Source organism: Mus caroli, unplaced genomic scaffold, assembly GCF_978045245.1.
Source record: "Mus caroli unplaced genomic scaffold, Mus_caroli_1 scaffold_8, whole genome shotgun sequence".
Taxonomy (NCBI): domain Eukaryota; kingdom Metazoa; phylum Chordata; class Mammalia; order Rodentia; family Muridae; genus Mus; species Mus caroli.
The window spans coordinates 19522218-19534626 of NW_028227263.1; the positions used below are offsets into that span (position 1 = coordinate 19522218).

The window sequence follows — 12409 nt, forward strand, 5'->3', positions numbered from 1 at the left end:
AGAGTGTGTCATTTCAAACTCTGAACCTGTCCAGTCATTAGAAAAAGAAGCCAAGCTTGAGCAAACAGCGCCTGGAAATCCCTGGAAATATGAGCATAGCGCTCCCTCTAGTGGCCAAAATTCTACAGTGCAGGACAGGCCAAAGGACCGCAGAAGCAGCCCCAACCCCTCATTCCTTTCTGGGAAAGAAGAGCACATTTCTATCATTTGCTTCCCATCGCCCAGGACAGTTAAGTCCAAGCCCTCTGGTCCCGCTGGTCCCTCTGGTCCCGCTGGTCCCTCTGGTCCCGCTGGTCCACTCAAGGCCTCCTCACTGGTTATGACTGAGCAGAGCCAGCCCCAGAGCATCTTGTTTCCCGGTGTGTAAGGAACTTGGTCTCTGTCCACGCTGTGGTGCTGAAGCTCTGCTGCACATTGTGACATTCTAGGAGCCTTCAGATGTCCCATGTCAGGCCATGTCCCAGAACAAATGACTGTGTTTAGACTTGTGAGGGACAGAGTTTAGAGAACAGATATCAGAGAGCTGTCCTCTCATTGCCTGGATGTCCTAATGTCACCTCCAACACACTGGACCCCTCTGGACCATGCCCCTAGGTACAAACCCCAGATCTCGTGAGAACTCACCCATCAATCACTTTACCCTAATCTCTAAGGTCAGTCGCTCTCACAGTTTCTGCTCTCTATCTAGCCCATTGTTTGTCCAGTTCCTGCGTGTGACAGCCCTTTGACCTTATAGAGACAGCCACCTGCATTCTCACTGCCTGGCAGCCACCACTACCTACCTCGTCCTGTCTGGGCTCCACTCTCCATCACTACACTCGTACCTGGAAAGTGCCCACTTGCTCACCTACCTTTTGCACTAGGCATGCTACAATCACCTGCCCTCTTACTGCCTGCATCAAGCAAGTGGCTTCACCAGGGAGAGCCACATTCCAAGCAGCCATGCCCCTTAGCCTCTAGAAGTGTGGCTAGAGGGAGAAACTCATTGTTGCTCCACAAGTACTCCTCTTCCCTGCTCCCTTTGAGCATGGCTACCTAAGATTCCCTCTGCCATGCATGAGTCTCCGAAGGATCCAAGTGAGGCCAGACACTCTGCACTTCAAGCTAGTGCCGGGTGATTCCCACATGGCTTCCATAGACCCAACACTCCACATTAAGGCCTGGATGCCTCTTGCTAACATCTCTTCTCTCCTCAGGCACGATGCACAGAGATCTGAGTCATCACACTGACTCCTGATACCAAGCCATGAAGCCAGCAGTCACCCTGAAAATCAGGATGGAGGTCCGTCAAAACCTGGAAACAGAGCTATGACATGAAACAGCCAAGGACCCTAAGTCAGCACAACACAGAGACACCTGCATACCCTTGTGTATCACTGCACTACACACAACAGCCAAAACAGGGGACCAGTCGGGATGCTCATCATCAGAGAGACAGACGGAAGGTAAACTATATACATTACAAAGGTAAGGTTTATATGTATGAAGATGTTACAGTGAAATCCATTACTCTGCATACTAACTAAGCAACAACAATAAGAATAAACTAGAAAAGGGAAGCATGGAAGTCTAGGTTGACTCCGTGGGTGAAGTACCCGCTGTGCAAGCCTCGACACCTGAGTTCGGATCCCTGGTTCTCATGTAAATGCCAGACGTGGCAACCCGTGCCTATAACCCCAGATCTGGGGACAGAGAAAAGAGAGACAGATCGTGGCAGGGTAGGGGGTGCTTCCTGGCAAGCCTGTCTACCAGAAATGGTCAGCCATAAGTTCAGCAAGAGACCCTGTCTCAATAAATAAGATGAAGAGAGGAAGACTCCCAGTGTTAGCCCTAGCCTCCATCACAGACGAGCACATCTACACAGCCACTAATGGAGAGAGAGAGAGAGAGAGAGAGAGAGAGAGAGAGAGAGAGAGAGAGAGAGAGAGAGAGATGGTAGGAATAGGTATGCCCCCCCCCACCCATAGATTTCATATGTTGAATGCTTGGCCATAGGGAGTGGCACTATTAGGAGATGTGGCCTTATTAGAGTGGGCATGGCCCTGTTGGAGGAAGTGTGTCACTGTGGAGGCAGGCTTTAAAGTCTTACATATATGCACAAGTTCCACCCAGTGTGGAATCACACTTAGTCTCCTGGCTGCCAGCAGAAGACATTCTCCTCCTGGCTGCCTTTGGATCAAAACTTTCGGCTCCTCCAGCACCATGTCTGCTTGCACGCTACCATGTTTCCTACCATGACCATGATGATAATGAACTAAAACCTCTGAACCTGTAAGCCAGCCCCAGTTAAATGTTGTCACTTGCCATGGCCATGGTGTCTCTTCACAGCAATGGAAATCCTAACTAAGACAGTCTCTGTACACAATGGAGTATTATTATTATTGTTATTGTTATTGTTATTCTTTTGTTTTTTCGAGACAGGGTTTCTCTGTATAGCCCTGGCTGTCCTGGAACTCACTCTGTAGACCAGGCTGGCCTCTAACTCAGAAATCTGCCTGCCTCTGCCTCCCGAGTGCTGGGATCAAAGGTGTGCGCCACCATGCCTGGCCCGCAATGGAGTATTTTTAAGCCATAAAGAATGAGATGGGGCTGGTGAGATGGCTCAGTGGGTAAGAGCACCCGACTGCTCTTCCGAAGGTCCGGAGTTCAAATCCCAGCAACCACATGGTGGCTCACAACCATCCGTAACAAGATCTGACTCCCTCTTCTGGAGTGTCTGAAGACAGCTACAGTGTACTTGCATATAATCAATAAATAAATCTTAAAAAAAAAAAAAAGAATGAGATGATGTCACTTCCAGGAAAATGGATGGAGCTAGAGAAAATCATGCTAAGACTAGCCATGCTAGATTAACCAGGTTCAGAAGGCAAGTGTCACCTGCCCTCTTGCACATATTGAATACACTTTTTTAAAGGACTTGAAAGAAGGGGGTCTATTTAGGAAAAAAGATGTGAATATAATCAAAGTACATGATACACATTTATGAAAATATCATAATGGAACCATTATTCTGTATAATAATAAATGCAATAACGGGCTAGAGAGATGGCTCAGTGGTTAAGAGCACTGACTGCTCTTCCAAAGGTCCTGAGTTCAAATCCCAGCAACCACATGGTGGCTCACAATCATCTGTAATGAGATCTGACTCCCTCTTCTGGAGTGTCTGAAGACAGCTACAGTGTACTCACATATAATAAATAAATCTTTAAAAAATTATATGCAGTAACAATCTCTCTCTCTCTCTCTCTCTCTCTCTCTCTCTCTCTCTCTTTAAAGCTGAGGTTAAGGCTATGACTCAGAGTAAAGAGCATGTATTACTATTGCAGAGGGCCTGAGTTTGTCCTAGCACCCACTTGGAATGACTCCTGTAACTCCAGTTCCAGGGGATCTGGCACCTCTGGCCCTCCTCGAACACTGGTATTCATGTACACATCACACACACACACACACACACACACACACTCTGAAATAAAATAAATCTTTTTTTTTTTTAAATCCAGGGCTAGAGAGATGGCTCTGTGGTTAAGAGCACTAGAGTTCAGATGCCAGCACCTATATCAGGATGCCCACGGATGCCTGCAACTCAACCTCCCAGGGCTCAAACGCCATGGGCACTTGTGAATACACACACACACACACACACACACACACGGGCACGGGCACACTAAGAAATTAACCCAAGGATTTAGCCTTTTCTCAGTCACTGTGTACAGAAGAGCACCCTTCCCGTGAGCAGCCCCAGGTGAGAATAGAGGGCTTTGGTTTTAACACTCCCCTTTGCTGAGCCACCACCTCTCTTCCAGGTCTGTCCTCCCAGGCTCTAGGGCATCTCCTTATTAGCCTCCTACTCTCTTTTGTTCCCTCTGTTACCTATACTTACAAAAATAAAGCAGGGGGTGGTGGTGGCACAGGAGACGCTGAGGAGAAGGGGGCAAGAAGATGGCAGGTTCCAGGACAGCCTGAGCTGCATGCTGAGATGTCCTATGTTTCAGTTTGAGTTTCTATTGCTGGGACAAAACACCATGACCACAAAGTCGGTTGGGGAGGAAAGGGTTTATTTGGCTTACAGTTCCACAGCATTGTTCATCATGGAAAGAAGTCAGGACAGGAACTCAAAACAGGACAGGAACCTGGAGATAGGAGCTGATACAGAGGCCAAGCGGGGTGCTGCTTACTGGCTTATCTCACATGGCTTGCTCAGCCTGCTTTCCCATAGAACCCAGGACCACCCCACCTACAATGGGCTGGGCCCTCTCCACTGATCACTAATGGAGAAAATGTTCTACAGCTGCATCTCATGGAGGCATTTCCTCAAGGGAGGCTTCTTCTTCTCTGATGACTCTAACTTGTATCAAGTTGACGCAGGAAACCAACCAGCACATTAGAGATGTGTTTATGAAATAAGCTTAAATGTCGTTTTGAAACTGGGTCTTCCTAGACTCCAGCCCCAACTTTTGTTGCCATTATTTCTGGAGACACCCTCCTTATCTTTAATAGTTACAATGTTTTTTTGGTTTTTTGGCTCTGAACACAGAGCCTCTATTCTTGTTTGAAAGTTTTGTTTCCCTGTTACATTGTTTTCTTGCTTGCTTTGGTTCTACTTAGATTCAGGAGTTTCTCAAAAGTGGGTCCCTGGTTTCCTGCTAATTCACAGGAACTTTCAAAGGTCAATACAAACTGTAGTAGTGTCTCCACCCCTCTGTGTGTGTGTGTGTCTGTGTGTCTGTGTATATGTGTGTCTGCTATGCATGTGTGGGCATTCGTGAGAGAGGGAGAGAGAGCGCACAAGAGAGAATATTGACCAGGTAGCAAGAGAAACTTTTTGGAAAAACAAAAATGTCCTTTGCCTGGATGAAGGCTTGAGTTACCCGATGAATACATATGACAGAACTCCTTATGCTCGTTACTTACAAACTTCACATTCACTGTGAGTAAACCATGCTCCCAATTTTTATTATTTTTTTTTTTTTGGTTTTTTTTTTTTTTTTTTTTGGTTTTTTGAGACAGGGTTTCTCTGTATAGCCCTGGCTGTCCTGGAACTCACTTTGTAGACCAGGCTGGCCTCAAACTCAGAAATCTGCCTGCCTCTGCCTCCCAAGTGCTGGGATTAAAGGCGTGCGCCACCACCGCCCGGCGCTCCCAATTTTTAAAAAGTGAAATTTATAAAATGTGCAAGCAGTCGAGAAACCCAGTGCTCGCAAGGAAAGGGTTGCTGGGTTCAATGTAAAAAGTTTGGGCTGGGCCTAGAGAGAGAGAGAGAGAGACTATCCGTGTAGCCATGACTATCCTGGAATCTATTCTGTAAACCAGACTGACCTCAAAATCACAGAGATCTGCTTGCCTCTGCCTCTCGAGTGCTGGCATTAAAGGCGTGCACTATCACACCCTCCTAAGCTAGAGAATTCTTGAGCAGCCCCACTGTACTCGACCTCTGAGCATTGCCCTCCCTTGTCATCACCTTTGGAGATGTGAAGAGTTAGCTGTGGTTTCACAGGCTTGTCCTCGCTCAGCTTTAGGGGCTCTGTTCTGTGAGGGATAACTTCCTTAGTCTATTGAGTCAGTTCCCCACTTGCTGCCTTGCCTCTCCTTTTCCAGAGAGTGCTCTCCAGCTGACTGTGGGCTGTGATGGGCAGAGGGAAAGAGAGAGGGACACTAGGGCCCTCACAGCCCTGCCTGCAAGAGTCTGTCCCACGGAGACCTGACTTCCTCACAGCAGGCCCACCTCCTAATGACTCCAGCACTTCCCAGCAGTGTCACCCTAGGGATCCTTGGGGTAGGTGCAAGATCCGAAATTTAAAACAAAATGCAGGCAAGTCTGTTGTCCTGCACTGCCAACTGCTTTCTTTGAAATGTTCTAAATAAACTCATCCTTTAAAAAGAAAGAAAGAAAAGAAAAAGTTTGCCAGAAGTCAGTGAATTGGCTCAATGGTAACAGAGCTTTGCTGCCAAACATGATGACCCAAGTTTGATCCCCAGGACCTACATGTTGGATGGGGAGAACATACATTTCCATGCTGTTCTCTGATCTCCACACTCACCTTGACACTTCATGCTTCCCCCCTCAGAAGTAAATAATTGAAAACATAAAATAGAATTAATCCCAACTATACTTCATACTGGCTGATCCAGAAATTCTTTATATTAAAAAAGAAAAGAAAAGAAAAAAGAGGATGGGCTGGAGAGATGGCTCAGTGGACCCTAGTTCAGCTCCCAATATTCATGTCCTGTGGCCCAGAGCTGCCTATAATTCTATAGCTCCAGCTGACCTCAAAGGGTACCTACACATGCATGGCCTACTTGCAGACATATACATATACATTAAAATTCTCTTTAAAAGAGTCTGTGCATAGGTTTTTAGCCTGGAAGTCCATGGAGCGTTGCACAGTCTCTGTGGGGAGCAGGAAGGTGTTGGCCATCATGGCAGGGATACACAAATGCCTGGATAGGCTCCTCTCCCTCTGCTTACAAAGCCACCACAACACTCACCAGAGCTCTCACCCCAATGAGGTAATCCATTGCATCCACTACCTCATCTCTAATACCACAACTAAATTAATTTTCTATCTCTTGATATTATTGACATAAGTCTTTGGAGACTGAACTCCTGTGTGAATTCTTGGGACAAACCATCTTCAAGATGGGCTAGCAGCCATCTTCTCCCTTGACCCTGGCTGGCCCACAGGTCACCCACCCTGCACGTCCCTCCGTGATCTCAGCACTGGGGTCCTCTATCCATGCTGGCCCGGAGCAGCCCCATTTTAAAATGTCAACCAGATGTCATGGCTTCCCCACTTAAAAGCTTCCAAGAGCTTCCCTATCCCACCTAGTGTAAAATCCGTTCTCAGCAGGGCTATCAAGGCCTAATCTATCCCAGTCTCACCCATGTCACTATCGCACAATTCTCCGCTTGTTCACACTGGCCTACCGGAGTGAGTGCTCACTGCCTGTCAGTGTCCTCTGGCCCTTTGCACTTCTGCTCTGTCTGCATGGATGGTGTTCCCCCAGGATGGCCAGCCCCCTTCCTCTTCCAGGTCTGGGATACCAGCTTCTCAGTTTCACAAAGCGTGTGTTTCCTGTGTGCCGCTGTTCATCCTCCACACTCCCCGTGGGTTTGAACCCGATGATCATGGTATAAGTTTATGTGCCTATTGTCTGTCCCTCATTAGCTCTGAGCTCCAGGACTGCAGGTGTTTCTCCTGTGGCCCCTAGCTCTTACCCATGAAAGATACCAAGCCACTTTGCTGAGTGAATGAATGAGCATAACTGGCACCAAAGGTGGCTTGTCTTCATACACCAGACTATTCCATGTTCATAATGAACCAGTGAGGCTGCACTGGCCTGCCTTTTCCATCTCCCTTGCAGTTACAGCCAATGCATGCAGAGGTAAGTGAAAGACGCTGTCTCCAGCTGGGACTCACAAAAGCCTTGGCTGACATTTTCAATTTAATGTATTTGTTTTGAGATACAATATAACCTAGGCTGGCCTTGAACCCACAATCCTCCTGCCTCAGACTCCTGAATGCCTGGCTTGCAGACATAAACCACATCTGGCTACTCCACTTTCTCTTCTTTCTCTATCAGTGGAATGTAGTTTCTAGCAGTGGGTTCTAAGGTTCTGAATGATGCCTGGCCCGTGATGGAAGAATCCAGGGTCAGTGAGAGACTGCTTGGAGCAGAACCTCTCTCACTAGACTCGGTTACATAGATACCAACTGTAGAGAATAGAATCCTGCCGGGCAGTGGTGACACATGCCTTTAATCCCAGCACTTGGGAGGCAGAAGCAGGCAGATTTCTGAGTTCAAGGCCAGCCTGGTCTACAGAGTGAATTCCAGGACAGCCAGGGCTACACAGAGAAACCCTGTCTCGAAAAAACAAAACAAGAATGGAATCCTATGTTCTAGGCTCATAGGCACAACAGCTGCCTCACCCTAGTTAACACAAGGATACAGCATAAGCAGGTGGCTAGTGACACTGTCACTGACATGTGGCACAGTGTGCATCAACCCACAGCAGATTCCAGGGCCACGAAGCTTACACTCATTATAGCTCGCGGAGCCGCATATTCACATAGCCGCCATTTGTACCCACAAGGCAGCGAGCCCCATTAGGGAGGTGTGCCTGTATCCCTGTTATCTCTGTGGCTTCAACATCCAGTCCCAGAAGGCTTCAGGAAGTTTTAACCTAAAAATGAATGAGCAGTTTGCCTATACCCCTTACAGTCTCTCTGTTTCTAATTTTGCTTGAGAAGAGATCCAAAGAGACCTCAGGGTTACACAGAAGAGGGCTGTGGCAGAATCAGACTAGCCCATGGCTCATAAAGATGGAAGTTGGATTTTCTAGAGAAGCCCTGGTACCAGAAAAAGGCTGGGAGAGGTGGTGAGGGGTTTGGGTGCGGCACACACTCTCTAAGTCCAAGGTGACCTCACCCAGTCTCTCTGCCCTCCCAGTCAGCTCTGCCTGGCTCCCACAGCCTGGCTGTCCACATCACTCAGTATTTTTAGCTTCACCACCTGGCACCTGTGGTCACCATTTCTGCCCAGCCTGGCAGTGTCCCCTCCCTAGACCTTAAAGAGCCAGAGTCCATTAGTTAGAGAGTATAGCAGCCCCTACAAACGTAGGCCATTACATCCCAGAGTAGGAGAGAAGGGACCTCTGATACAAAGGACTCCCCAAAGCTGCAGGTGGAGTGGAGAAAAGATGAGGGAGAAAGGGCAGAAGATCCTGGCCCTAATGCTCGACCCTCATCTTGGGGCTTCCTGAGTCACTCACTGGTAGGGATTGATTGTATAAGCATTGCTCCAAGACCTGAAGCCAGGGGACATCGGGGCAGGGCTTGGCTGTGTGTTGTTGACAGTCAGCTCAGGGCTGAGAATTAACCTAGAATTAACCTTGCACATTAACATAAACGTGCAAGGCCCTGGGTTTCATCCCCATGGAAAGACAGAGACAAGGAAAGAGAGACAGAGAGAGAAAAACAGAGACAGAGAGACAAGGAAATAGACACAGAGAGAGAGACACACACAGAGACACAGAGAGACAGACAGAGATATACAGGGAGAGAGAGACAGAGACAAACACAGAGAGACAGAGACACACAGAGACATACAGAGATACACAGAGGTACACACAGAGAGAGACAGATAGAGAGACAGACAGATACAGAGAAAAACAGAAACACAGAGAGAGACACAGAGAAAGGCAGAGACACAGAGAGAGACATAGATACACAGAGGTACACACAGAGAGAGACAGACAGAGACAAACAGATACAGAGAAAGACAGAGACAGAGAGAGAGACAGGGAGAGACAGAGACAAACACAGAAAGACTGAGAGACAGACACAGAGAGAGACAGAGACACACAGAGACATACAGAGATACACAGAGACAGACAGAGACAAACAGATACAAAGAAAGAGATACAGAGAGAGACAGGGAGAGACAGACACTGAGAGACATACAGAGACACACAGAGGTATACACACACACACACACACAGATAGACAGACAGAGACAGAGATCAACAGAGACACAGAGAGAGACAGACAGGGACAGAGACAGACAGATGCAGAGACAGAGACACTGAGAAGACAGACAGATGCAGAGATAGATAGAGACACTGAGAAGACAGAAAGACAACCACAGCAGATGATGCCAAAGCCCCGCCTCCTGTGTCATTTCATTGGCTGATGCAGTCATTTGCCAAGCACTCCAAGCCTCCACTATGAAGAGTGGCCACACTGGGGGTGTGGAGTTCTGTGGAGTAAAGAACAGTGTCTCTCATCTAGCCTCACTGAGTCTCCTAACTTGCCTGTTTGGCTTCCAGCCCTCCATGGCTGCTCAAATGCTTAACTCTGAAGTCCAGGTCTATGTGATCTGATACCTACTGTCTTTGCCAACCTCAACCCATCCCTGTCCAGTTACTTTTCCAAACCACCAATCCTCATCCTTGCCGCCCCACAGCCCACTGATACCTTTTCTTGGGCCTCTCTCATTTCCTGGGAGGCTTCTGTACTCCTAGATAGATTTGGTGGAATAGACTGTGGTCTCTGTAATCAGAAGTGGTCCATCTTGCATCCTGACTCCATGGGCACTGTGTCCCCACTCCCACTAATGTGCCCTCAATCTCTGCCCAACCTGTCTGCCCGCAGACCTCACCAGGGCTGTGCCGGGGTTCCAAGCCCCAGCTGAAGCCTGGTGCTCTGCAGGTGTCTGTCCAGTCATTGCATGGTCAGCTGGCAACCAGGGCAGGAAGCATCCTCCCACTTCACAGAGGAGGACACAGAGGCCCCTAGCAGGGAAACCACAGACGCAAGGTCCAATATACTCATGAGGGGCACCTGGTCCAGGATGCAGGGGCCCACATTTTCTCCTCCTATTCTTCAATGGACATGGACAGGATCCTAGCTTGGTCCTGTGTTCGCCTTTCCCACAGTGGCACTGGCTTGAGCAGGCTGGGCTGGAGCAGAGGTGACCCTGTTGACTTGTGCATTCACAAGTGTGGCCCAGGTCACACTTGGTTGAGGCCAGGGTTTCCCTGAGGGTTGAGGGGCATAGCAGTCAGTGCCTAGGCACTGGCCTCATGCATAGCTCCTCTCATCCCAAAGGTCCTCCCATCTGCTCACAAAAACCTGTACACACAGTTACACACATACTCCCACAAATACACAATCCCAACCTTAGAAACCTTCATCTTCTCTCTCCCTCCCTCCCCTCCTTTCCACATATATGAGCGCTCACACATGCACACATGCACACATGTGCACATACACATTTTCACTTATTAATTCAACAAAGACTGAGCATATGTTAAATGCCAGTGCGATGCTAGAAGGGCAAGGGGCTCTTCGATCAGAGCGGGCCCATGTCTTCTGGGAGGCCTTCCTGAAAGGAGACATTTCAGCTGGGCCTGGGTGGAGGCGAGCCAGAGTATTCCCTGGTAATGTTGGCGAACAGAGTGAAATGGGGCATTAGCCCCAATCAGACAGGTCTTGAATGCCGAGTGCTGACTTTCTGTTTAGGAACTGAGGAACCATGGAGGTCTCTAAGTGGGGACAAGACATGACCACAATGGGAGTGAAGGGACAGGCAAGTCACTCGGCCAGAGTGGGAGGCGTGGGAAGGTTGTGGTGACAGCCAGAGAGCTCAGCGGGAAGGTGGAGGGGGTGGTAAGCCTGGGCAGACAGGTCCCATAAACATCATCACCAGGCCCCAAAGTTCCTGCATGGAAGGCTGCATGGTGGTCCCTCCAGCCCTCTGCCCACCCCAGGACTGACCTCTGCAGTGGACCCTCCTCCAGTTCCTCCTCCTCTCTGTGGAAGCAGACCAGGCAGAAGGCTGGCACATCATCAGCTGTACAGCCCAGGGGCCAGGCAGGAGGCAGCCGCAGGACAGGGCAGGGGTGACTGTTGGTGGCCGCCACAGCATCATCCCCAGACAGGACGCGGTTCTCTGAGCCAGTGTGCTCCAGGGTCAGCAGCCTGTCGGCCTCGGGACCCCGGACCTGCCTACCTGCCACCTGCGCCTTCTCGCCCACGTTACCCGTTGCCTCGGTGGGTGGAAGAGCCTGTGGCTCTCTTGGGGCTCCTGTCCTGAGGTACGGGATCTGCACTTGAACGGCAGTTATCAGCTGCCTGGACTCAAGAGGTGGCCGGACGGCAGTGGACCGAGGTCCTATCGCTGCCTCTGGGGAAGTCCTCAGCACCTTAGCTGTCCACTCTGCAGATGCCTGCCAGAGGCAGGAGTGTGAGCCTTCTGTCTGTCCAGCAATCTGTTCCTCCTAGGTGACCAGCAGGCACAGAGATGGTTGACAAAGTTTGTCCTCCCCTGCTGGAGTAAGTAGCTCAGTGGCCTGCGGGAGAGCCGACTGACACCTGAAGCTGGGGGGTAGGCAAGGGTCAGGTGAGTCTGACACAGAGTCTACACTGTCCCCAGAAAAAGTTCTGACCCTTGAAGTCAGGTACTGGTTGGCCAGCCTGGGAGCTGCCCTGCTCCCCGCTCTCTCTCCTCAGCTCTGGGGCTCAGCCTTGTGGTGGCTGTAGATGGCTGGGCTGTGGGTATTAATAGCTCCACATTCACGCTGAGAAGCCTGGAAGTTAACTCCTTCTCTGCCAGAGCTAGGAGACTGCGGCTGGCCACTGTAGGGAAGCGAGGACCACGCCTCTGCTGGGAGCCTGGTGTGCTAGCAGACACTCCGCAATACCTCCTGCCTGTGAGCCAGTGCTGCACAGTCCCTGGGGCTTGGTCAGATGTCCTGTGCCACCTAGACCCTCCATGCACAGGTAGGGAGGATCTGGGTGGGACTCAGAGCTCTGAGCTCCAGGGACCATCCCCCCTACCCCCCACCCCACCCCCAGAGCCGTTCAGTTCACACCTACACTGTCAAGTAACCAAGTCCCTCCACATTCCC

General features: G+C 49.7%; 1 protein-coding gene across 1 annotated transcript in view; it reads right to left on the reverse strand.

The window, feature by feature from the left end:
* The window catches only part of Sbk1 (SH3 domain binding kinase 1), a 45568-nt gene extending 33566 nt beyond the window's left edge, over positions 1–12002 (reverse strand). Inside the window, exon 1 of the mRNA XM_029479498.2 lies at positions 11277–12002. The gene's annotated coding sequence lies outside the window, so the exon portion shown is untranslated. The remainder of the gene's footprint in view (positions 1–11276) is intronic.
* Positions 12003–12409: the final 407 nt, after the last annotated feature.